Here is a 23837-nt window from a genome sequence, read left to right as displayed (position 1 = left end):
TCAAAATTTAACAGAACTTAAAAAATTATAAGAAAAAGCTCATTCAGTAGTCCCATATTTGTTGCATATCTTTCAAATATCACAGTTATGTATCTAAGGAATACTGAAACTCAACACTTTATTTTGTAACGCTAGTGGGTGGTACAACATAAAATTAGTGATACATATCTGTCTTTAACATTTATACTCTACAACAAAAATGTGCATTACTCATAATACTTTAATTTCATCATTCACACAATATATCGTAGAATTTTGTATTTTGGATAAATCTGTAAATATTTCAAAGTGATATACACAAGCTATTCAACCTAAAAATCAGAACATAACCCCTTCAGTAATATTTAACTGATTTGTTGATACATGGTTCTAGAAAGTAAAGACATGTGTAACATAACTGTGTTATAGAAGATCGAAACGAAAATAATGTGTTTTGTAAAGTTTCTTCTGAGTTAAGAAGTTTAACAAATAAAATTATGTAAAAACGTAAGTTATACAACTTGTTATTACAACAAAATGTCTCAATATGTTTCAAATTTGAATTATTAAATTTTACCTGAAGAAGTGCATGAAGGTTACTTTCACAACTTATAGAACTCAGACAAACATTCTGGATATGACTGTGCAACAACTCCAGTTGCAAGAATTACATATTAAATAGCCTGTCAGTTAAAAGGAAAACTCTGTAGAATTTACAAAATCTCAACATCAATTATTTCCACATCACAAAACCATAGCAAAAGAAATCATAAATTCCAATATAAAAGATTTTTGCACACATCACATCCTAGATATAAATATGAAACTGCAACATATATTATAAGGTACCACTTCTTTATGTAGTTAGTAATGTCAGATTAGTATTGAGATTTAGTCCACATTATCTACACAAACTAACGAGAGATATTTGTAAATTATCCTTCTCAAGTTTGTGTGTGTGTGTGTGTGTATGTGTCTGTGTGCATGTTTTAAAGAAGCAGACACGTGTTTAGTGTTTGCACAACAGTCTGACTGCCATGTTAACAAGTCTGATGACTTGTTAACATGGCAGTCACACCGTTGTGCAAAAACACTAAACACGTGTCTGCTTCTTTAAAACATGCACACAGACACATACACACACACACACACACACACACACACACACACACACACACACACACACACACACACATACATACATACATACGAAAATACAAATAAAATCAGGTTTAAACAATGAAACAAATATATCTGAAGAATACCAAAGACAGATTATCCTTTAAAAACACAGATGTTTTAGTACAGAAAAAAAGAGACAGAAATAACTGTAACCACAATGTTTTAGTGATGTTTCTTGTCTAATAACTACACACTTACTTAGTTGCATTTTACAGAGAGGAAATAACGTAACCACATATTTTTCCAATATTTCTTGACCAATAATTACATAGATATTTTGACACATTTGACAGAGAACCAATAGAATGACTGTAACCACTTATTTCTTTTAATGTTTCTTACCCCATAACTACAGAGTTGTTTTGGTACATTTTACAGAGAGAAATTATACCTACTGTAACTACATCCTTTCTTCCAATATTTCTTGTCTAATGACTACACAATAACGACAATACAGACACACATACACACACACACACACACACACACACACACACACACACACACACACACACACACACACACATGAACTCAGGTACAATCAATTAAACAAAGTTATGGGATGAAAGCCAAAGGACAGATTACCTATTAAGAGTACAGTTATTGTGGTAAATACCACAGAGAGTAGAGCAAAACAGCTTTAACCACGATGTTTTTTCCAACATTTGTTGCGCAATAACTACATAATTATTAGGCTACATTCTACCGAGAAGAAATATATTGACTATAACCACATACTTTTTCAAATGTTTCTTGTCCAATAGCGACACAGTTATTTTGGTATCTTTTATGGAGAACAAATATAGTGACTGTAACCACCCAATTTTTCCAATATTTCTTGCCCAATAACTACACAATAATGATAGAGACAATTACATATTTCACACACACACACACACACATATATATATATATATATATATATATATATATATATATATATATATATATATATATAAAATCAGGCACAAACAAATATACAGGAAGAACGTGGAATGTGAAAGGAAAGCTTATCCGTTAAAAGAACTGTTATTTTGATACCTACTACAAAGGGCAAAATAAATGTAACCACAATATTTTTCCAATATATCTGGCCTAATAACTACATAGTTTTTTGTTCATGTTACACATGACAAAATAACACAAACCATAACGTTTTTCCCAATATTTCTTGCCTAATAACTACACAATTATTTTTGGTACATACTACAGAGAGCAAATATATATACTGTAACCACATTTGTTTTCAAAATATATCTAAACTCTGGCATAAACAATAAAATAAATGTACAGAAATAATATTAAGAGAAAGATTATCAATTACAAGTACAGTTATTTTGCCACATATAACAAAGAACACATCTGTAATAACTGTAACCACATATGCACAGATAAACAGGATAGTAAGTACATAATATCACAGTAGACAAATCTAACAACTATTTAAACAACGTAGACTTGCTCAGTGAAATCATGTTTTCACAAAGGAACAGATGGCAATTTATGCAGTTATGTACTGAATCAATTTAAATAATTTTTAAAATAGAAAATGTGAATATAAATAAAATAGATTTCTCACTAAGTTAATTACAAACTAAGTTTTTCACTACAAGCATATCTCTATTAGGTCCAATGGGATGTTGCATAAACTCATATTGTATTAAGCCAACTAAAATTTTGATTGATTAATATTAGTATAACAAACTGAACTCCAAGTATGATGAAACATGATACACATAAGATTCAGTTATTCAATCTAAGGAAACTAAATGTTAGTTTAAATCAGGTTCAGTTTAAAATGATGAATAACTACCATACTAGGAAAAACACCTTAAACTTCAACTTTGCTCTCACGGAAAAGTTACTGCTTTGTCTCCTTAAATTTTTATCAAAATAATTTCGTTAGTAATTGTCCCAAGAATACCACCTTAACTATTTTCAAGTAGAAGACTGTAGCTATCTGTTTTCTGTTCCTATAAACTAAATACCGATCGTTCATTACTCACTATTTTTCATCAATATTTTTCATGCTATTTACAAAATCGTCGTAATTTTCGGTTCATAGTTTTTACACATATATTACATCACTAAATAATAAATGGCCTCCAGATAATTGTTTAGATATACGTATTCTCCTTAACAAAGGGTAGTGGCAGGAGATTGTTTTGGATTTAACAAGGTTTAGTGCTTTAAACATTATTTACTACATCAAACACAAATTAATGACAAAGTAAGTAACTTTATTTGTGACCAGACATACAGCTATGTCAATTTATACTAATGTACTCGAGAGATAAACATAACAGTCTCACCATGTGTTACTGTAAAGCAATGAGATTCTACCATTCTACTAGCAACAACGACAAAAAATGTTCTCTAACTGCGAATTAGAATTCAAAGAGCTATTCAACTATGTAGTAAGCAGTAAAAAGATATATATGCAACTAATTAGATCTGATTAATGTTAAAATAAGTGTCACACAAGACAGTGACAGCTTTTCCTCATACTTAACCGTCTCTGCCACAGTAATAAGGAACTATCACTTGAACTACTTGCAATTAAAATCTGCACCCATCTTCTTGCATGAGATGAAAAATTAATCAAATTATTAATCAAGAAAAACGTAATCCCTTGTCAGTTTGTGAAACAATCTCCTACTGAGTGTCAAAAAGTAATTAGTTTTAAGAACCAAATTTTGGAAATTTTCTTACTATTCATGTTCAAAACAACATTACAATAAATGAAAGTCAGTTATACATAAAGGTGTGCCGTTTATATTTCGGAAATTTAGATTTCATACCTCTAGATAATAAAAACACAAACAACATTTAAATATAACGAGCACCGTTTTCAAAGCAGATTTGAAAGGAGACATTAAAAAAAAACACATTGTCACTCATTGTCACTGGCGATTAACAGGCTTGAAGCTTGCAGCTAAGGTTTTGTTACCCTGTCAGTCAAAAAATAACGCAATGCAATCATCGCAAGTCTCGTTACGAACTAGCAATACACCTTTTCTACAGTGGGCAAGGGAAGGAAGAAATGACTTATAGCTTATCACAAACAGATGGTGTGTGCGTAAAATTAAACTGTGCATAAGCACAATACCGGAGTCACCGCGTGCGATGTCAGGGTGGTCAGTGGACGTAAGAACGGCATTTGAGTTCTGTGTGAATTTCCAGCTGTCGCATTTAGATTTACAGCTATTCCTAACTAAGGGCAAATACTATATTAAGTGAAGCATGACTTACTGCCGTCAAAATAAACATCTGTTATTTTATATAAAACATGTACAACATAAACAGACATTTAATGAAATGCGAACAGAGGATATGTAGGAAATAAAATTTTGCTGTAGATGAAAGAAGCGGACAGTGCTTGCCCAACCCAAGTAAAATGAAGCCTTGCGGCCAAAGATCCAACAACAGGGAATTTTGAACTGAAATTGAGACTATGGTTGATTACTATGAACGCAAGAGACGAAGTCCAGTGATTTGTACTTTAATGCCCTGGATCTGTAAGCACTCGACGCATGAACACAGGCGCTGTAAGTGTAAGAGATTACACAAAGCAACAGTCGCCTAAGTATCAGCATGGAAGTCTGAAAACTTCGTGGTTGTGGAAGACATATGAAAACAAGCCATAACGTATAATTTGGCAGTCGGTTTATGAAGAGGTCGCGATAGTGGAACGCATAATTCAGTTTCTTATGGTTGGATTTAAGTTTTAGTACTCAAACAAGGGAATCGACAAAAGGAAAAATGAACACTATAATTAAACATCATCAATCGTTTGGAGCATTAAAAATATTATGGCAGTATCAAAGTCAACCTATTTTTGGGGAAAACGAACATGGGTTTTTACAAAAAGAAGTTTTGGTGTGAGATAGCCACCTTCAGTCATACTTATGGGCCTGTTTTATGACTGAAGGTGGATTTCTTACCCGAAAACTTCTTTTACTCTACACTTACTGCACAAGCACTAGGAATGCATAAATAAAATTATGGATTTCGTCACTAAGCTGCTCAAGTAACCTCAGCTACATAATATCCTAAAAATGTGTAAGAACTGAAAGAGCTCATTATTCAGCGTGAAAAGATTGCAAACCGTGTAAGAAACTCAGGCAAAAGCGACATTCTGGAGTGCCACTAACATCGTTTTTTACATCAATAAGACACACAAACTGATTTCGCCTCATATAAATAAAATTCTCTGAAATTCCACAATAAGTGACAACTCGGTCAACGCGAGATCTGAAGGGCAGAATTGTCAGCTACTATGGATGTGGAACGGGAAACTATTTACAATTGGGAACAACTGCTGCTGTCGTGGCTGTCTAAAGACTGAGGTGGATGAAATGTTGCAGTTGCGTGGTACAGTTGGTTATAGAGATACAGTCACAGAACAGTCTTCATGTCACGAGCAGCACGTGCCGCAGCTATTACGAAATGGAAGACTTCGTGAAGGATCGGGAACGAGATGTACATATGATAAGAGAAGGGAGAAGGACATAACTTATTTGACTCGCTGAATGATAATGACACTGGTGACTACTTGACTACTGCGGGCAGAACAATAGGCAGAGCGCACACAACGTTCACCAGCTGGCGAACAGCGCCGCTCGTGACTACCCACGGAAAAAAAAGAAAAGCGTGGTGATGAATCGGAGAGGAGATGAGTGACGATGGGTGAAACGACGCGACAGAGTTCCGTAGGAGTAGGCACCTCTAATTGTGAATGCTGCTCATTTGGAGGATAAATATTTAATTTTTGGACTATTCCTAACACCATAACCTAACTACAAATAAACCGATGACAATCACATGGCCGAATATTACATTAAAATGCCTGAGAATAGACTTATCACTAATCTTAAAAACTAACTTTGGTAACGATAGCACTGACACAGCCTGTGTTGTTATCAAAGGTGTTTCAACATATCTGACGCTTTAATACTGATACATATGAGCCCAACTGATGGACAGAAAGGATGTAATGAACTTTATAGCAAGGTAATCCTGTTGGTGTTCACAACGTCTCGCTTTGGCCGGAAATGGGGTGTGGCCGGCACACCTCGTAAGCGAAGCTCTGAAATGCGACAGCAGAAAAAGAGGGCGAAATCAAGCAGTCAACAAAAAGCCATAGCATAGAGTAGAGGAAAAGTGAGGACGTGTGGGTAGCATTTATGACTCTGTAAGGTTATCAGTGGTACTAAACTATTTAGCGAAATTGTTATGTGAGAAATTGGAGAAAGTCATTGTCATTAACTGCTAATTAGCGCTCACTAAAAAGAGAAAGAGAGAGGCCGAAGAGGGGTGTAGTTCTGCCGGCACACAGAAACAGGGACTCCGGATGTCACGACGAGCTGAATGCCGCCCCTCGAGTCTTCGGTAGAGGAATCGTCGACGGCGCACTGAGTCGGAGAGCCGCTCGTTGAGCAAATTCGTTACCGTCATTTGTTTCTTCATTACACTGATTTAAGTAAACAATATTTACACGAAATGCACATGGACATTGAAAAAACACCAATTAACACCACCAACAACATTGATAAAAAATTCCAATAAAGCACACAGCAGTGTTGACAGCAAGAACGCAAGTTTAGTCTACGTGAATAAGCTTACTTATGGCAGGTAAGAGGTATTTATTTAACACTAGAGTTGTTGCCGTTGTGAGTGTCAGATTGTATGTACAGCTCTGGGACAAAACAACGAATGAGGACGGCGTGCAGCGGCGGCTCCTGTGGCTGCTGGCTGCCGGCTGCTACGTCGCTGCCACCACCGCCGCCACACGCCCTGTAGCTCAGCGTCACCTCTCCAGCCTCCCCCCTGTGGCTGAAATACGACAAACTTTTTGTTAGAGACGGTGGAATAACTATGAAATAATGTCATGAGTAGGGGGATTTGTAACTAAGCCCCACCCCCACAGCCACCAAATAACACATTACTAAATGCATTTATATTTTTACAGACTTCAATTTCCAAATTTCTCAGCCAACTTTCAGAGAAAAAGTATCACGAAAGCTAAGTGTCTCAAAAACTGGAAAGTAATTTTAGAAAATTAAAAGCTATCCTTGATAATTTTCGCTGCATCGACACATTTCTGTGCCCAGTGGTTCTTCTCCTAACACTGGAGACATCATCAGAGGCTATAAACACTCAGATACTTGTTTCAAATCTAAACAGGTTCAGCAAGTCGAACTGTTTATACATATCTACGCAATAGTCAGGTCGTGACGTCATCAGACACCTTCTGAAGGTCGTGGAGTCGCAACGATCTGTGTCGTGGGGCTTATAGTGCAGAAGACGTACAGCTATTTGCATTATTTAGCACTGAGGCCACAGCTGTATTGGAGCAAAAAGAATTCGAGCTCAATGATTTACTACACTCTCCCCCACCTGTTACTTTCAGTGTCATCCCTCCCGTCTCCGCCATTCATCTAGGCCAATCGGGTAACGCATAAATGGTGGTATTTTCTCATATTGGCTGAGGCATCTGGGTTCCTCATCTTTATCGCTATAATTTATTAGCCAGTCAGGACAATCCTTTTCCTCATTGCTATAATTAATCATCCTTATCACTGATACATATTACCCTGCTGTCACCCTCCTCATCTTAATTAGGATAATTTATGTTTGACAGATATTTCATAGAACCTTCTACCTTACCACAATACTTTTTTACTTCTCCATTCCCTTCTGTCACACCACTGGGCCACTTGGATCTGGTTGAGCCTTCCGGGGTGGCCGAGCAGTTCTAGGCGCTACAGTCTGGAACCGCGCGACCGCTACGGTCGCAGGTTCGAATCCTGCCTCAGGCATGGATGTGTGTGATGTCCTTAGGTTAGTTAGGTTTAAGTAGTTCTACGTTCTAGGGGACTGGTGACCTCAGATGTTAAGTCCCATAGTACTCAAAGCCATTTGAACCATTTGATCTGGTTGAGATAAGTCCTCCTCTATGACATGACAGCACACATGGCTCAGTCTAAAAGCGATGGGAAATTAAAGGAAAATGAAAGTAAAATGGCTTTCATATTGCATGGGACAGTCAATCTAGTATGCCCACACTAGGAGACTGTAGCACATATACAGGGTGAGTCACCTAATATTACCGCTGGATATATTTCGTAAACCACATCAAATACTGACGAGTCGATTCCACAGACCGAACGTGAGGAGAGGGGCTAGTGTAATTGGTTAATACAAACCATAAAAAAATGCACGGAAGTATGTTTTTTAACACAAACCTACGTTTTTTTAAATGGAACCCCGTTAGTTTTGTTAGCACATCTGAACATATAAACAAATACGTAATCAGTGACGTTTGTTGCACTGTAAAATGTTAATTACATCCGGAGATATTGTAACCTAAAGTTGACGCTTGAGTACCACTCCTCCGCTGTTCGATCGTGTGTATCGGAGAGCACCGAATTACGTAGGGATCCAAAGGGAACGGTGATGAACCTTAGGTACAGAAGAGACTGGAACAGCACATTACGTCCACATGCTAACACCTTTTTATTGGTCTTTCACTGACGCACATGTACATTAGCATGAGGGGTGAGGTACACGTACACACGTGGTTTCCGTTTTCAATTACGGTGTGGAATAGAGTGTGTCCCGACATGTCAGGCCAATAGATGTTCAATGTGGTGGCCATCATTTGCTGCACACAATTGCAATCTCTGGCGTAATGAATGTCGTACACGCCGCAGTGCATCTGGTGTAATGTCACCGCAGGCTGCCACAATACGTTGTTTCATATCCTCTGGGGTTGTAGGCACATCACGGTACACATTCTCCTTTAACGTACCCCACAGAAAGAAGTCCAGAGGTGTAAGATCAGGAGAACGGGCTGACCAATTTATGCGTTCTCCACGTCCTGTGAAACGCCCGTCGAACATCCTGTCAAGGGTCAGCCTAGTGTTAATTGCGGAATGCACAGGTGCACCATCATACTGATACCACATACGTCAATGCGTTTCCGGTGGGACATTTTCGAGCAACGTTGGCAGATCATTCTGTAGAAACGCGATGTATGTTGCAGCTGTTCGGGCCCCTGCAATGAAGTGAGAACCAATGAGGTGGTCGCCAATGATTCCGCACCATACATTTACAGTCCACGGTCGCTGACGCTCTACCTGTCTGAGCCTGCGAGGATTGTCCACGGACCAGTAATGCATGTTCCGTAGATTCACTGCCCCGTGGTTTGTGAAACCCGCTTCATCGGTAAACAGGTAGAACTGCAACGCATTCTCTGTTAATGCCCATTGACAGGATTGCACTCGATGATTAAAGTCATCACCATGTAATTGCTGATATAGCGACACATGAAACGGGTGAAAGCGGTGACGATGCAGTATGCGCATGACACTACTTTGACTCAGTCCGTCGACTCTTGCAATGTCCTGTGTACTCATGTGTGGGTTCATGGCAACAGCAGCTAACACACCAACTGCACCCGCTTCTCCTGTGACGAGTCTGTTACGGACCCGTTTGCGTGCTACGACCATACCTGTTGCATACAGTTGGCGGTAGATGTTTTGCAATGTGCGGCACGTTGGATGCTCTCTGTCCGGGTACCGTTCTGCATACACCCTGCAGGCTTCAGCTGCATTTCGTCGACACTCGCCATAGATGAGTATCATCTCCGCCTTTTCAGAGTTCGAGTACACCATGGTCACAGTTCCTACAACACTACACTATCACAGACGTCTGGTAACACGGTGTACTACAGTTGGTCTGCGTGCGGAGACGAATGCAGAATAACAATAGCAGCAAGCGCTACATGCGGACACTGCGACAGCTAGACCAAACCACAACAGTGCACTACAGCCACACTCGTAAACACGGTCGTCATCGTAAACATGTCGCTGCAGATGCTGCTCGCCGACCGTGGCCCGTGTTTCTTACAACACGCAACTGAACGTCGGAGGTTTCAAGCGTCAACTTTAGGTTACAATATCTCCGGATGTAATTAACATTTTACAATGCAACAAACGGCACTGATTACGTATTTGCTTATATGTTCAGATGTGCTAACAAAACTAACGTGGTTTCATTTTTAAAAAAACGTAGGTTTGTGTTGAAAAACATACTTCCGTGCATTTTTGTATGGTTTGTATTAAACAATTACACTAGCCCCTCTCCTCACGTTCGGTCTGTGGAATCGGTTCGTCAGTATTTGATGTGGTTTACGAAATATATCCAGCGGTAACGTTAGGTGACTCACCCTGTATATGCAGTCATCTCCAGGAAACATCCTCCCACTCATTTGTTTAGTGCAAAGTGTCTGACATTCAGTTACGTCATCAGCAGAGTCTCTCTTGTAAGAAATGAATGTATTGGTGGGCTTCATATCAAGAACATTTTTGAGTATAACACCTTCCTGATGGAATGGAATAATGCATATTTTTGACCCTGGAGTCTTTTTTTTTTTTTTTTAATATTGCACGAGAGGTATGTATGTGCACACAGTTTCATATATTTGAAGTTAGGCTTTAAGCATCAGGTGTCACTGGTTCTTTAATAGTATTCTAACACTAGATGGATGGCACTTACTGGGGAGGGGGGAGAGGGGGGGGAAGAAACTGCGGTCTGTCTGTAACATATTATAATATTGTTGTCTAGAGGCATTATGCTTTGTGTATAAGGCATTAAGCATTAGCTGTAGGTGTCTAATGCACGTACACAACCCGCTACGTTGGTACAAATGATTGATGATGATTCTGAGCACTATGGGACTTAACATCTGAGGTCATTAGTCCCCTAGAACTTAGAACTACTTAAACACAACTAACCTAAGGACATCACACACATCCATGCCCGAGGCAGGATTCGAACCTGCGACCGTAGCAGTCGCGCGGTTCCGGACTGAAGCGCCTAGAACCGCTCGTCCACCGCGGCCGGCTACGTTGGTACAGTTTAAGGGGTAAGTTGATTCATTTGGGAGTAATTTGATACACTTTGGAGCAGGATGACACACTTTTGGGGCAAACTGATAACAGTTTGAGAGTAATTTGGTACACTTTTAGGTGCACTTCAATTCCCCGTTAGACCTGCTTTTCCGCAATTGGTACAGCTATTCCGAAAGGACACAGATAAAGACATAAAACGTGATACATTTATAAAAGCAAAAGGTGAATGAGAATAAGGGGAGGATTACAACGAGGAATGTGGAGATTACGATTGAGAAGAAGAAGAAGATGATGATGATATTCACAGTTGGAAGACAGTCTCCAGTAAATCACCAGAAGATATCAACCATAATGAATTGGTGGCTCTATTAGTATTTTTTCTGGCTTCAAAGGTGGGGCGCAATAATTCCCCATTCTGTCAAGAAGTGTAGACATTCAATCCTTTGTCGCCTATTCATGGTTTCACCATCCTTCAAACACTTTCCATATATGATCATCACAGAAGGATATGAACAGCAGACTATCTTTGCCGTTTCCAAAATGCTTGACCTGAGGCGCCATAAAAATCTAGCCCTCGTCAAAGTCGCTTATGTCAGTGGATTTCCCCATTTGCACACTGCGACATCGCTACATTGATACCCCAGCACATCAGCTTCTGAATAAGTTCAATCTGCTTGTCCACTGGGTACAGTATTTTACTTGAAGGCACTGCCTACTAAATCAGTTGATGGTAGCCATTTATGAACTTCTAGTATTTTTGTTGTCATCTCACAATGTTTCCCCATTAGTCTCCGCTCCAGTTATATACTTTTCTTGAAGCATCGCATGTCTACAACCCCACCAAGAGTCATTCAATTTCGCGGTGGACAGAGGTCATAATGTTTTAGCTCATCAGTGTGTATTGCAGTTGGAATTTAGAATTTCACTGCTATTAACACCTGGTTTCAGCCAGCTTTTTAGTCCCTGTACTATGTGGGAATTATTACTGTTTATAAGAGAGACTAGTTTTTGGGACGCTCCTGTAGTTAACTAATACTGTATTAAATTCTCTTTCTCTGTAAATAATGGGGCTGATAGTCTACCCTCTCTGAAATTAAAATGTAATTTACCAGGCTTTTGGACGGATTTCTCTATCCCAAGAAACATACAAAGACACGTCATTTGTACATGTGTGGGGTGGAGCATTCTAGCCCCCCACCCCCACACAGTAAGAGGCAACTAGGGTAGCAGAGTACGTGTGGCTTGCAGATAAGAATTATTTAGCTAGAGGAAGCCCCCTTGGGATCAGTGGCGAATTGTCTGCCGAAACTGAAGAAAGATCAGGCACATTATTGTCAATGAATGTTCGTACTCGCACATCGGAAATTTTAAAGGTTTATATGCAATTGGTAAACTGCAGGAGCATCCCTGTTGAGGTCCCAGAATTAGTATCGCTATTAAAAGTAATAGTGCCCAGACAGTATTGGAAACAGCAAGTTGGTTTAAACCAGAAATGGATAGCAACGAAATCCTAAATACAGATTCAAATATTTACGGGAAGGATAGGTTTGTCACCTTAGTGACGATATATTTATTACATTAGAAAATTAGATAATATCTAGCGAGATTATGACGTATTCCGAGTTTGAAACTATTTGGGTGATTCAAGTACCACATATGGGTCAAACATGGTAATCTGATGCTGTTATGGGCCGCCTGGGAAGAGCTGTGCAGAATAGTTTCCTGATAAAATTACTATAATAGAAGGAGCTTGCCAGATTTAGAATTGAGGAATCATACGATCGTAACTGGTGTCAGAGACTGGAATTCTTGTGACATTAATCTAAATGTCTTGTACGATAATCATTTAGAGCAGGTAGTTAAAGAACCAACGCGTCTGGTCAATGTCTCAGACCACCTAGAAACTAATAGATCCGATGACTGGGTGTTGTGTGATGTCCTTAGGTTAGTTAGGTTGAAGTAGTTCTAAGTTCTAGGGGACTGATGACCATAGATGTTAAGTCCCATAGTGCGCAGAGCCATTTGAACCAAACTAATAGATCCGACCTTTCGAAGTAGTTAACGTCAACGAGGGATTCAGTGATCATAAGACTGTGATGGCATCAATGATTAAAGGAATGTTAAGAAGGGTAGGAAAATACACTAACGCAAAAAAATCGGAACACCGAACAATAATTAATGTAGAGTACATATTTCGGGAATACATTTTCCCACGTGACATATTTAAGAGATTAACATTGCAAGCTCACAGGTTAACGTAAGCGCGAGATATGCCATTGAGAATGTAAAATGCTGGTATATTAATAACCGGTGTAACTGCCAGAATGTTGCATGCATTGTGTTGTAACGGTGCCGGATGTCAGTTAGTGGGATGGAGTTCCATGACTGTTGCACTAGTCGGTCGGTTTGTGGATGACGCTGGAGTAGGCATCTGATGATGTCCAATACGTACTAGATTGGAGACACATCTGGTGATCGAGTAGGCCAAGGCAACATGTTGACACTCTGTAGAGCATGTTGGGTTACAACAGCGGTATGTGGGTGCGTATTATCCTGTTGGAAAACGCCCCCCGGACTGATGTTCATGAATGGCAGCACAATAGGCCACATCAACAGACTGACTTACAAATTTGCAGTCACGGTGCGTGGGGATAACCACGAGAGTGTTCCTGCTGTCATATGAAATCGTACCCCAGACCATAACTTCAGGCGTAGGTTCAGTACGTCTATCACACAGATAGGTTTGTTGCAGGCCCTCAAATGGCTTTCTTCTAACCAAGACGCAGCCTTTACTGGCACCGAGGCAGAACCAGCTTTCATCGAGAAACACAACAGATCTCCAGCCTGCCCTGCAATGAGCTCTCTCTTGACATCGCTGGAGTCGCAAATGGCAGTGGTTTGGGATCAGTGGAATGCACGCTACAGGGCATCTGCCTCGGGACTGTCCTTGAAATAACCGATTTGTAACAGTTCGTTGTGTCACTATGGTGACAACTGCTACTGAGGATGCGGTATAGTGAGCTAAAGTTATACGCCGAACACGACGGTCTTCCCTCTCGGTAGCGTTACGTAGCTGTCAGCAGCACGGTCTTCTTGCGACCGTACATTCTCGTGAACACCGCTATCAGCAATCACGTACAGTGGCTACATTCCTGCCACGTCTTTCTGCAGTATCGCAGAAAGAATATTCAGCTTCTTGTATCTCTATTACACGACCTCAGTGAGGTGTTGACAATGGCGTGTTCGTCGCCTTAAAGGAATTCTTGATAAACGTCAACTCACAACACCCAGTCTGAAAGGTAACTAACGCTCATGACCTTTACGGCGTGTACTTACAGCAAACCTGATTTGCATCCTCAAAGTGGCGCTATTAGCACTACTCTTATGCGATTGGCGCAAAATCTGAATGGAAATTATATGTCAGGTGTAGAAACAGCCCTACCAACTTCTGTATATGTCGCACAACTCCTTCTTGATGTTGCGATTTTCTCCCGTCAGCGTCTTTTTGCTCAGAAAGAGTGTCAGGAAACAAACTACAGAGTACCTGAATAGTCAGCATCAAATATTCAGTTCTAAGGACGTAGATATAAAGCGCAAATGGATAAAAGTCAGAAGCATCGTCCAGTACGCATTACAGAACTATGATCCGAGCAAGATTTTAGGAGATGGGAAAAACCCACCGTGGTTCAATAGCAGTGTTAGAAAGTTTCTGCCGAAGCAAAATGGAGCTAGGTAGCTTCATTATAGGTTCAAGCGAAGTCCAAACGTAGCCGACAAGTAAAAGGTGAGCAAAGTGAAAAGAGCGAAAGGACAGTAATAAGGGAAACGTTCAATGAAGTTGAAAGTAAAATTGGTTAACGGATCTGAGTTAAAACCCTAAGAAGTTTTGGCTTACATAAACTCAGTAAGTGGATCAAAATCATCTGTTCAGTCCCTCAGTGACCATACTGGCACCGAAACAGAAGAGAGAAGGCCCGAATTCGGGCTTCCGAAACTGTTACTGCGAAAAATTGTAATCATAGCACAAACGCCATAAAGGCAGATATTAAGATAGGGGGTCGCGGAATACAAATACAACTACATTAGCTTCGTAGTGGAAAGTCATCTGCATCTGCACCATATAATTCTACAGAGATTATGCGAAAGAACTTGCTCCCGTCCTTGCAGTTTACTATGGAGCGCTGGAGCAATAAAGTGGACCTAGTGATTGGATAAACCACAGGTTATTCTCGTTCTCAAGACGGGTCGTAGGACGGATCTACATCATTATAGGCCTATATCGTTGACGTTAGTATGTTGTACAGTTATGCAAAATCTTCAATGCTCCCGTTATGACATTTTTGGACGACGAAAATCTCCTCTGTAAAATCAAACAACGATTGTGCAAAGAGAGATCTTGTGAACCTCAGCTCTCTCTGTTCTTCCACGAGATTCAGAACACTGTAGACATCAGCGCTCAGATTAATGCCGTGTTCTTTGACTTCAGGTAGGCATTTGACACCGTCCCGCACTACAGTTTAGTGAAACAAAATACCAGTTTGCCGAGTATCGGACCATATTTGCGACTGGGTTCAAGACTTCCTTCCAGATACAACTCAACATATCGTTCTTAACGGGACAGAATCAACAGACGTAAAAGTAATTTCAGGAGAACCCCGAGGAAGTGTGGTAGGAACGTTACTGTTTACAGCGGCAGATAGTGGTACCAGAAGTATCCTCCACCACACACCGTATAGTGGCTTGCAGACAATAGATGAAGAGACACTGCCATCTTAATAGCGCCTGCCTGTGAATTCTGCACGCTGGTATATTAAGAAGCGTCCTACAGTTTTCCGCCTTATAAGGGAGGTCGAGGATCTGCGTCAAAGATAGTCAGAGAATCGTCTGAGCCTCTGGTTTAAGCTTTCTATTCGGCTCCAATCCAAACGACTGCTATCGGTTCTGGGAGCGACCTGCAAAACGCTACTAGAGCTTCCACCCCGCGCAATCAGCTTCCTGTAGGGACTGAGCACGGCCTCCGAATCCAGGCAGCAGGAGTTATTCATGCCATCATGAGCCACGATTTGGAGTCGGATGCATCCAGCGCACTCAGTAGCTACCAGCATCTTGGAGCAGAACCCCTAACAAGAAAACAGAGAGGAGCTCTCACTGACCAGCAAAGCCACCCGCTGTGTTTGTTCAGACTTTTCAAGAAGATCGGTTCCATTCCCAACAGACGATGCGTTCCGAACGATTCGCGACCTCGCCACTCTTCGCCATTCACACTCAGGCGAATGTGGACGGCCAGGTCGAGCGTTTCGGAAGGCGCTTCGGTATCAGGTATCCCAGCCGATGCTTTCGTGCCGGGTGCCTCAGTGCCATTGCAGCCCATTGCAGCTTCCTGAAGCCTGTCGACCGTGACCAGCGCAGCTTCCTAATGCTTCCGGACACTGATTGTTGCATCCGTACGTATCATACGCAATCCCTGTCCATCTTCACCCAACATTTGTCTATACAACAAGGAATATAACACTAATGTAAGCAGTTGTTACACGCAATCTAGCTTTTGCTGTCGCGCTACTTCTTGTTCTCACGACTCTAAAAAGTCGACTAATGATCGAAAAACACACAACCACTTATGAAAAGCTCAAAACACTACGCAACATAGATAAAAACTCAGATGCTATTCACAGAAGCAGGTAAGAGAAAGGCTTATATAAACGCTGTGTACAAACAGCTGGATCTCTACTCGTAATGTAATGTGGCAATGTTATAACAAGTCGTTATGTATCAGAGACAAGTGACCTAGAGGTCAACAACTAACTTCTCACTATCTTTTTAAAAAGACTACGATTGTAACTCAAGGTACAACTGAACAGTGTAACGAACTGAATGAGAAAATTTGCAGCTACTAAAAACGTAAGCAACCAGTTGCAATGCCAGGCCACTCTTAACTGGTAGTTGTGGAATGCCTGCAGCATATTTTACCTCCTGAAATTTTCGGATAGACACTTCAGATCATAACATAGGCATAACTGATAGGTTACTGGGCCTGAACAAAAATTTTCTTAAGCCGTATGCGACGTGTCAGAGACAGCCGGACGTATGTGAGCACGCGTGTCAGCTCGGCGCAGCAGATCGTGGGCGTAACGCGGCTATCCATTGCTGAGGCCTCAAACGGATGCTGCACTACGTCACGAGGCAAGTGGGGCTACCAGTATACATGAGCCCAGTCGGCGAACGTTGATTTATAAAAGACACTGGTTTCCCCAGCGATGTGAAATCCAGCCGTCATGGCAAAAACTTGCGTCTCTTCTAAACGAAGACTAAATTATAACTATGTGGTATAGTCGTAAGTCTGAAACTTGTAAGATACAGAGTGAACGTATATAGGCCTATTACACTAGCACCTCGCGAGACGATTCCAGCAGAATAAACCAATGTTTTGTACGATTAAAGCTACAGAAACGAGTGCGATTTCATGTTGCACTTTATCCTAAATTATTATTATCAGTAATTACTTAAAAATGCATGATGGCATCCTGCCATGTGACACATCAAATAATGGGTCTCATCAAGCACTTGACTTCAATAGGAAAATTGCCCTAGTTACTACAAATGTATTTTAAATGTAAACTTTTCAATTTAGTTCCCATTTAATTAGACTCAAATTTCGCCCATGGCCTACTTGATACACCCTTCATAAATCAGCGATGAGGTTTGGCCGTGAGAATGTTAATTATCATCACACAAATCTGTACTTGACCAGAGTCTGCTGAGAAACAGTTTTATACGAAGCAGGTTATCAACACATGCTAAACCGAGCGAGGTGGCGCAGTGGTTAGACACTGGACTCGCATTCGGGAGGACGACGGTTCAATCCCGCGTCCGGCCATCTTGATTTAGGTTTTCCGTGATTTCCCTAAATCGCTCCAGGCAAATGCCGGGATGGTTCCTTTCAAAGGGCACGGCCGACTTCCTTCCCCGTCCTTCCCTAATCCGATGAGACCGATGACCTAGCTGTTTGGTCTCCTTCCCCAAAACCAACCAACCAATCAACACATGCTAACCTATCATTGATAATTATTAGTGGGAACGATGCTTTTTCTTTTGGCAGTTTATAAAGTTAATGCGACTAGAATAGAAATTCAGTAACAGGTAGTTAATTAACATCAAAGAGCCGCTGAAAAGGCCGTGAAAAGGCAAATCACATACACACATTTCCTCGCCAAACAAGTTTGCTTCACATCTTATGAGTAAGTCCGAAGTCCCACAGACTAGACACTGGATGCTTACTTAATAGTTTCTATGCTCCCATTGGAATACCATCATGAAATTTGCACATGTGTATGACTGGCATGACTTTTATTTTCAAAACAAACAAACAAACATACTGATTTTGAAATTTTCAGCTTTTTTATGAAAATAGTCAAGTAGCACACATTAAAAAGCTTACAAGATGCTGGATAAAATGGTAGAAATTTTAAGTTTGGAAGTCAAATAGTTTCTGAAATATGACCGTTTTAAGGTTTCAAAACCTGACAAAATCACAAAATTTTAGAAATTTAAAAAATTAATGACTCGGAAATGAAAGGAGCAAAAAAACTTAATTTGCGATTTTTCTTGCAGAGAACTACTGCTATCAGTGTACAAAACATTATCGAAATATTAAATGTGAAGATCCACACCATTCGTTGATTTTATATGGACTGACCCACAATAAATGTCAAAGAAGCACTGAAAAGAAGGTAAAAAGTCTCATCACATACATGCATTCCTTTGTCAAAAACTTTAATGTTAAGACATGAGTTTACTGTTTGAATTATTTTTCCGTTGACCACAGTTTGTATTTTTTTAGTCTTTTCACATCTTTTTACATACAGATGTTAACCCTCGCAACACCAACGGTTTGCAGGGTGGGTGTGTGTGTGGAGGGGTGGGGAGGGGGGAGGGAGGGAATGGCTCTTTATGGCTCTGAGCTCTATGGGACTTAACTTCTGAGGTCATCAGTCCCCTAGAACTTAGAACTACTTAAACCTAACTAGCCTAAGGACGTCACACACATCCATGTCCGAGGCAGGATTCCAACCTGCGACCGTAGCGATCATGTGGTTCCAGACTGTAGCGCCTAGAACTGCTCGGCCACTTTGGCCGGCTGGTACTTTACGCTCACCGTTTGAAAATATTGTAATTTCGTGAGTTACTTTATATTTTAAGATTTTGAAAAAATATATTTATGGTTCTTAATTAACTCTTTTAGTAGACTCCATATTTTCTTTTAAATTCGTCATTTAAAGCGAACTCAAAAATTTATGTCCTAGGATTAAATATCATTTCCCCAGTGGATGTCACATTCAATATTTTCAGCTTTAGGATCTCAGTTACACATCAGTATCTCCTTAAATAGCATGTTCCGAGTAAAAATCAACAACAAAATACGAAATTTGCATTTTTAAAATTTTTTATAGTGGGCATAAAGTACCTCCCTGTTGGTAGTACACGTTACTGAAAGTGTGTTGATGTTGCTAAGAGCGTTCTAAAATATATTTTTAGTTTATGGTCTCCCCTTACACATCAGTGCGTCTTTAAAAAAGTGTGCTGTTGGTATAAGTCAACAGCCAATAACGAACTCTTTTTTCAACATTTTTTTGGTGGGCGTGAACTAAGCCCCTCCCAGCCTCCTTGGTAATGGGCATTACGGAAAATACGTTGGTATTGCTACGTTTAATAGCTAACGTTACTAAATTTAAGTAATTAATTATGTTCTAAGTCGACCACAGCTCAACTGCCGAGGTCGCGAGGTGGAGTCACTTCGTTAACAATTGAACCGCTCCATTCTAGCTTGCAGGAGAGAGTCAGAACCCTGAACCAGTCACTAACTTCTTTGCTAGTAACGACTTGGGTGGCCAGAGCAGTGGTGTAGCTAACGTAACTGACGCCCGACCCACGATATTTTATTGGTGCCTTCCGCCCCCCCCCCCACTCCAACTGCTCCCGGAACACAACGCTTTATTGGCTACACACCACTCCTTCCCCTTCCCCCCCTTGGCACAGCCCGCATAATAAGAGACACTGACTTCGAAAATTCCCTGAATTTTAATAGAATTTATTTCCTAGTTCGATGACTGATACGCTTAAAAATTAGATGAGGTAAACTATTTCAGTGCAGTTGAGCTTGATAGTAAAGCAAGGCCATCATTTGTAGATTTAATTTTGATGTATTAGATGAAAAATGACATGTCTTCACAGTTTAACTCTCCCATGTCGAATATGGTTTTCTTCTTTCCATCAACAGACTCTTTATTAATTTCTGTGGTGTGATTTGAACTGTTTATGTTTTTTGCGTAGGTGTGCTGCACAGTGAACAGCACACTCAACACTAAGCGGGACTACTTTTACATTCTTATGATCCCTCCAGACTTGGGAAGGAGAGACGAGATTTTCTGCAGAGTCAGATATTGGTTCCGCAACCTCAAACGCTATCCAAGAAATATATCGATGGTAGGCAGTGAAAACCTCGTAACTCCATCTGTCTGTGAAAACATTGTAATTCCAGTAACCAGTAATTCCACCATCAAAAATATATTTGAAAGTACATGGATTTCTATAATCCGTCAGTAACTGGGCTTCTACATCACAGTTACACACTTTGTCTCTATCACTTTATGTATTTTTTAAGATACCGGTTTTGCTTCCCCTGTAAAATTTAGCAAAATGGAGTCCGGAGGTTTGCATTGCCTGCCATCGATATTTTCAATAGGCGGAGGGGCAAACCTTGTACATACTACATAGTAATATATCAAGGGCAGGTTGCCACTCAGATCCCCGCTTACATCGTCCATGGCTGCAGCTGTAAAATTTTATATTTGCCCGTAATCTGACGGAAATATCTAGACAAGAATTATTTCCACTTCATTTAGACATATAAATCAGTTACCGTGGTGGATGTTGGCGATTGAGGCATTAATTTCCATTATGAGGGCTTCGAGCAGGGCACGATGTAAGAAGCTGGAGATGTGTCAGCTATAGCTCTTATGTCCGTTAGATCTGCAACACACAAAAAATGCAACTTACGCATCACAATTAAGCAAGCAAAAAGATATTCTCGGAACTGAATATTTTGAAAAGTTTTTTTTCCGAACGCAGTGTGGATCAGTAACAGTGTAAAATGACATTTGCAGTTCTGTTATGCTGCACACCAACAACGTTTTTCTAGTTTCGTGTGGGAGTGGGAGGTACTGTCAGAATCGAAGTTTAAAAGCTATTTAGCTCAGCAGCTCATGTCATGTAATCTGTTCACTGCTTTTTTCTTTCCCTGGCTCTACATTATGTGTGTGTGTGTGTGTGTGTGTGTGTGTGTGTTTGTGTTTGAGGGCGGAAGGCTGTGGGAGGGGGGGAGTGGAAGGGTCTGCGGCGGATCGTGATTTGGGGGTGGGGTGGGAGAGGAGGAAGGGAGGGAGGTGGTAGTGAATGTGCTCACGTGTATCTCAGGGGAAGGGGCTAATGTAGCCATTACTGTGTTTTGAGATTTATTAACTGATAGGTCACAGATATTAGCAGTGATATGTATGCATGCCCTTAAAATCGCTCCCTCCTACGTAACTTCTTGGGTCAAAATAACACACCGATCGATAACAGTAGCTCATCACACCTCACAGCTGTCAGTGTTTGTGTCTTTCCTGTTTTCCTGAGTTATGGAAGATAACTTTGTAGAATACATACATACAAAATAAACAATATCCATGATTTTTCAGCCCACTGGCAATTAACAAGATGTCATGAAAGGAAGTCTTAAATAACCTACTTTTTTTTAACCTTGCGTAACAGATATGTGCAGTTCAAGGACTATTTTCAGTAGTGCAGCATACGTACACTGCCTCATTCACTTTTGTAGTGACCTTCAAATATTTACCTTCTTTAAAAGACTGCAGAGACGGAATCATAGACAAGAGGAAATCGTAAAAGTGCAGATCTGTGTAAGACATACAATTATACTATGCTGATTAACGTGATTATATTGTTAGCTTCTGTCACACCTTGGCAGACCACATCAAATTATTCTGCTAAGATAAAACAGACGAATTAGTTGATGCACTTGAGTCATCATCTTATACCGATAAAAAAAGTCTTGTAATACAGTAAACATTTTATAAGTAACAGTTATTAATAATGTATGCAGCAACAGTAGACAATACGGCATGAAAAGACATCAGATATCAAGAAATAAGTTAATCTTACCGTGAGATGTGCAGAAACATAAATCCTGCTCTTCTTAAAGGTGTCCAAACCTATCGTAATAGAGCTTTCTTTCGAAGAAAGCCATCCAAGATTTTGTCTCTTTTTTTGTATGTAATGCATTTTATGTCAACATTTAAGCAGGAACATAATGTTGAACCTAACATTGCTGGTATGCGCTAGAAACTGGAAAAATCGATGTAACGTTTAACATTTGAAATTTCAAGATTATACATATTATCGCTAAACAGAACTCTCAAAGATAACTATATTTTATCTGTAAGATTTCCGAGGCTCGAGATTACTTTTAATTTGATTTTTTCCAGTAAAGTGGCAAACAAACATATGTCCAAAAAATTAAATGTAGGGGACAAGCTTATCAGTAAAGCGCCTAAGAAAGTATTTTAAACACATATGTACCTTTCCAAGGTTTTAGTTTATTTCCCTAAGAGTTGTTCAGTTCAATAGTAAGGGAATATTTTATAATTACGTTATCAAATCGGCGAAACTTACCATAAATATCACCATTCCAGAAAACAGAATTAGTTCTGAGAGCTCTATTCAACTACATCTACATAGTTTACTTCCATCCTCCCAGTTGATATTCTGAAATTGACTTCGTTTATTACAATTCTCACTATTTTCTAAGCAATGCGGATTAAAACATATTTCTCTCAAAAAATCTCGGCCACAATCATCTAAGAAAAAAACATGTTGTACAGTAAGTCTGGTAAATCTTCTGTAGTGACTTCAGGCGACTTTGGACTCATAATTCACTTAAAAAAGAGTTTTCGGGTTTCTAATCTTGTAAGAACGCTGATATTTCACATTTCAGTAAATGTTATAATCTTCTAATTTCGTAAGAGATTAACGAGTGTAAAACTCAGTGAAATGTCTCGAAATATTAGCGCAGATATTTAGACAGAAAGCCAGGATCTCGTTACTCATTATTTCACACAGTGTGAAATACTGATTGACATACAGAAGTGAGCTACTTACACGAGGCGTTGTCTGGTCCGAGGAGTCATCACGGTCAAAGCTGAGCCGACCTTGTCAGCTCGCCTGCACGAACAGCTGTGGTGGTGGTGGTGTGCGAATAATCTGGCAAGGGCTTACGCTACATGGGTGTGTGTGGTGGCTTTCTGTGATACTTGGGAGAAGGAATTTGGTGAGTGCCGTGCGAGAGCTGTCGGCGGGAACACCTCAGCGTATGATGTGAGGAGTGGTTTGCAATGCCTGCTGTCGGCGGGAACAATAAGAGGATACGGTGTGAGGAAGGAGGTTTGCGGTGACTGCTGTCGGTGGGAACAGCAGGAAAGTACGATGTGAGGAAGAAGGCTTGCAATGACTGCTGTCGCGGGAACAGCTGGAGGGTACGAACTGAGGAAGGAGGTTTGCGATGACTGGGGTGCGGCGGCGGCGCTCGGCTATTTATCGCCTCGCTCCCAGTCGATCGAGCCTGCGCCGCTGGGGCGTCTGGGTCACCCCCGCCTTGCCCTGCCCGGGCGCGCACCCCCGCCGCCGCCCACCGTACGCCCACGCTTT

At 40.5% G+C, this 23837-nt stretch overlaps 1 long non-coding RNA gene across 1 annotated transcript; it reads right to left on the bottom strand.

Annotated features, from left to right (window-relative positions):
- Nucleotides 1–1618: 1618 nt before the first annotated feature.
- LOC126470519 (uncharacterized) lies at nucleotides 1619–23683 on the bottom strand. The gene is made up of 3 exons (XR_007586228.1): nucleotides 23292–23683; nucleotides 20995–21104; nucleotides 1619–6996 (listed from the first exon to the last, which is right to left on the bottom strand). It is a non-coding gene; the product is annotated as an uncharacterized LOC126470519 (long non-coding RNA).
- Nucleotides 23684–23837: the final 154 nt, after the last annotated feature.

This window comes from Schistocerca serialis, chromosome 3 (genome assembly GCF_023864345.2).
Source record: "Schistocerca serialis cubense isolate TAMUIC-IGC-003099 chromosome 3, iqSchSeri2.2, whole genome shotgun sequence".
Lineage (NCBI taxonomy): Eukaryota > Metazoa > Arthropoda > Insecta > Orthoptera > Acrididae > Schistocerca > Schistocerca serialis.
This window is presented reverse-complemented; position numbering and strand designations above follow the sequence as displayed.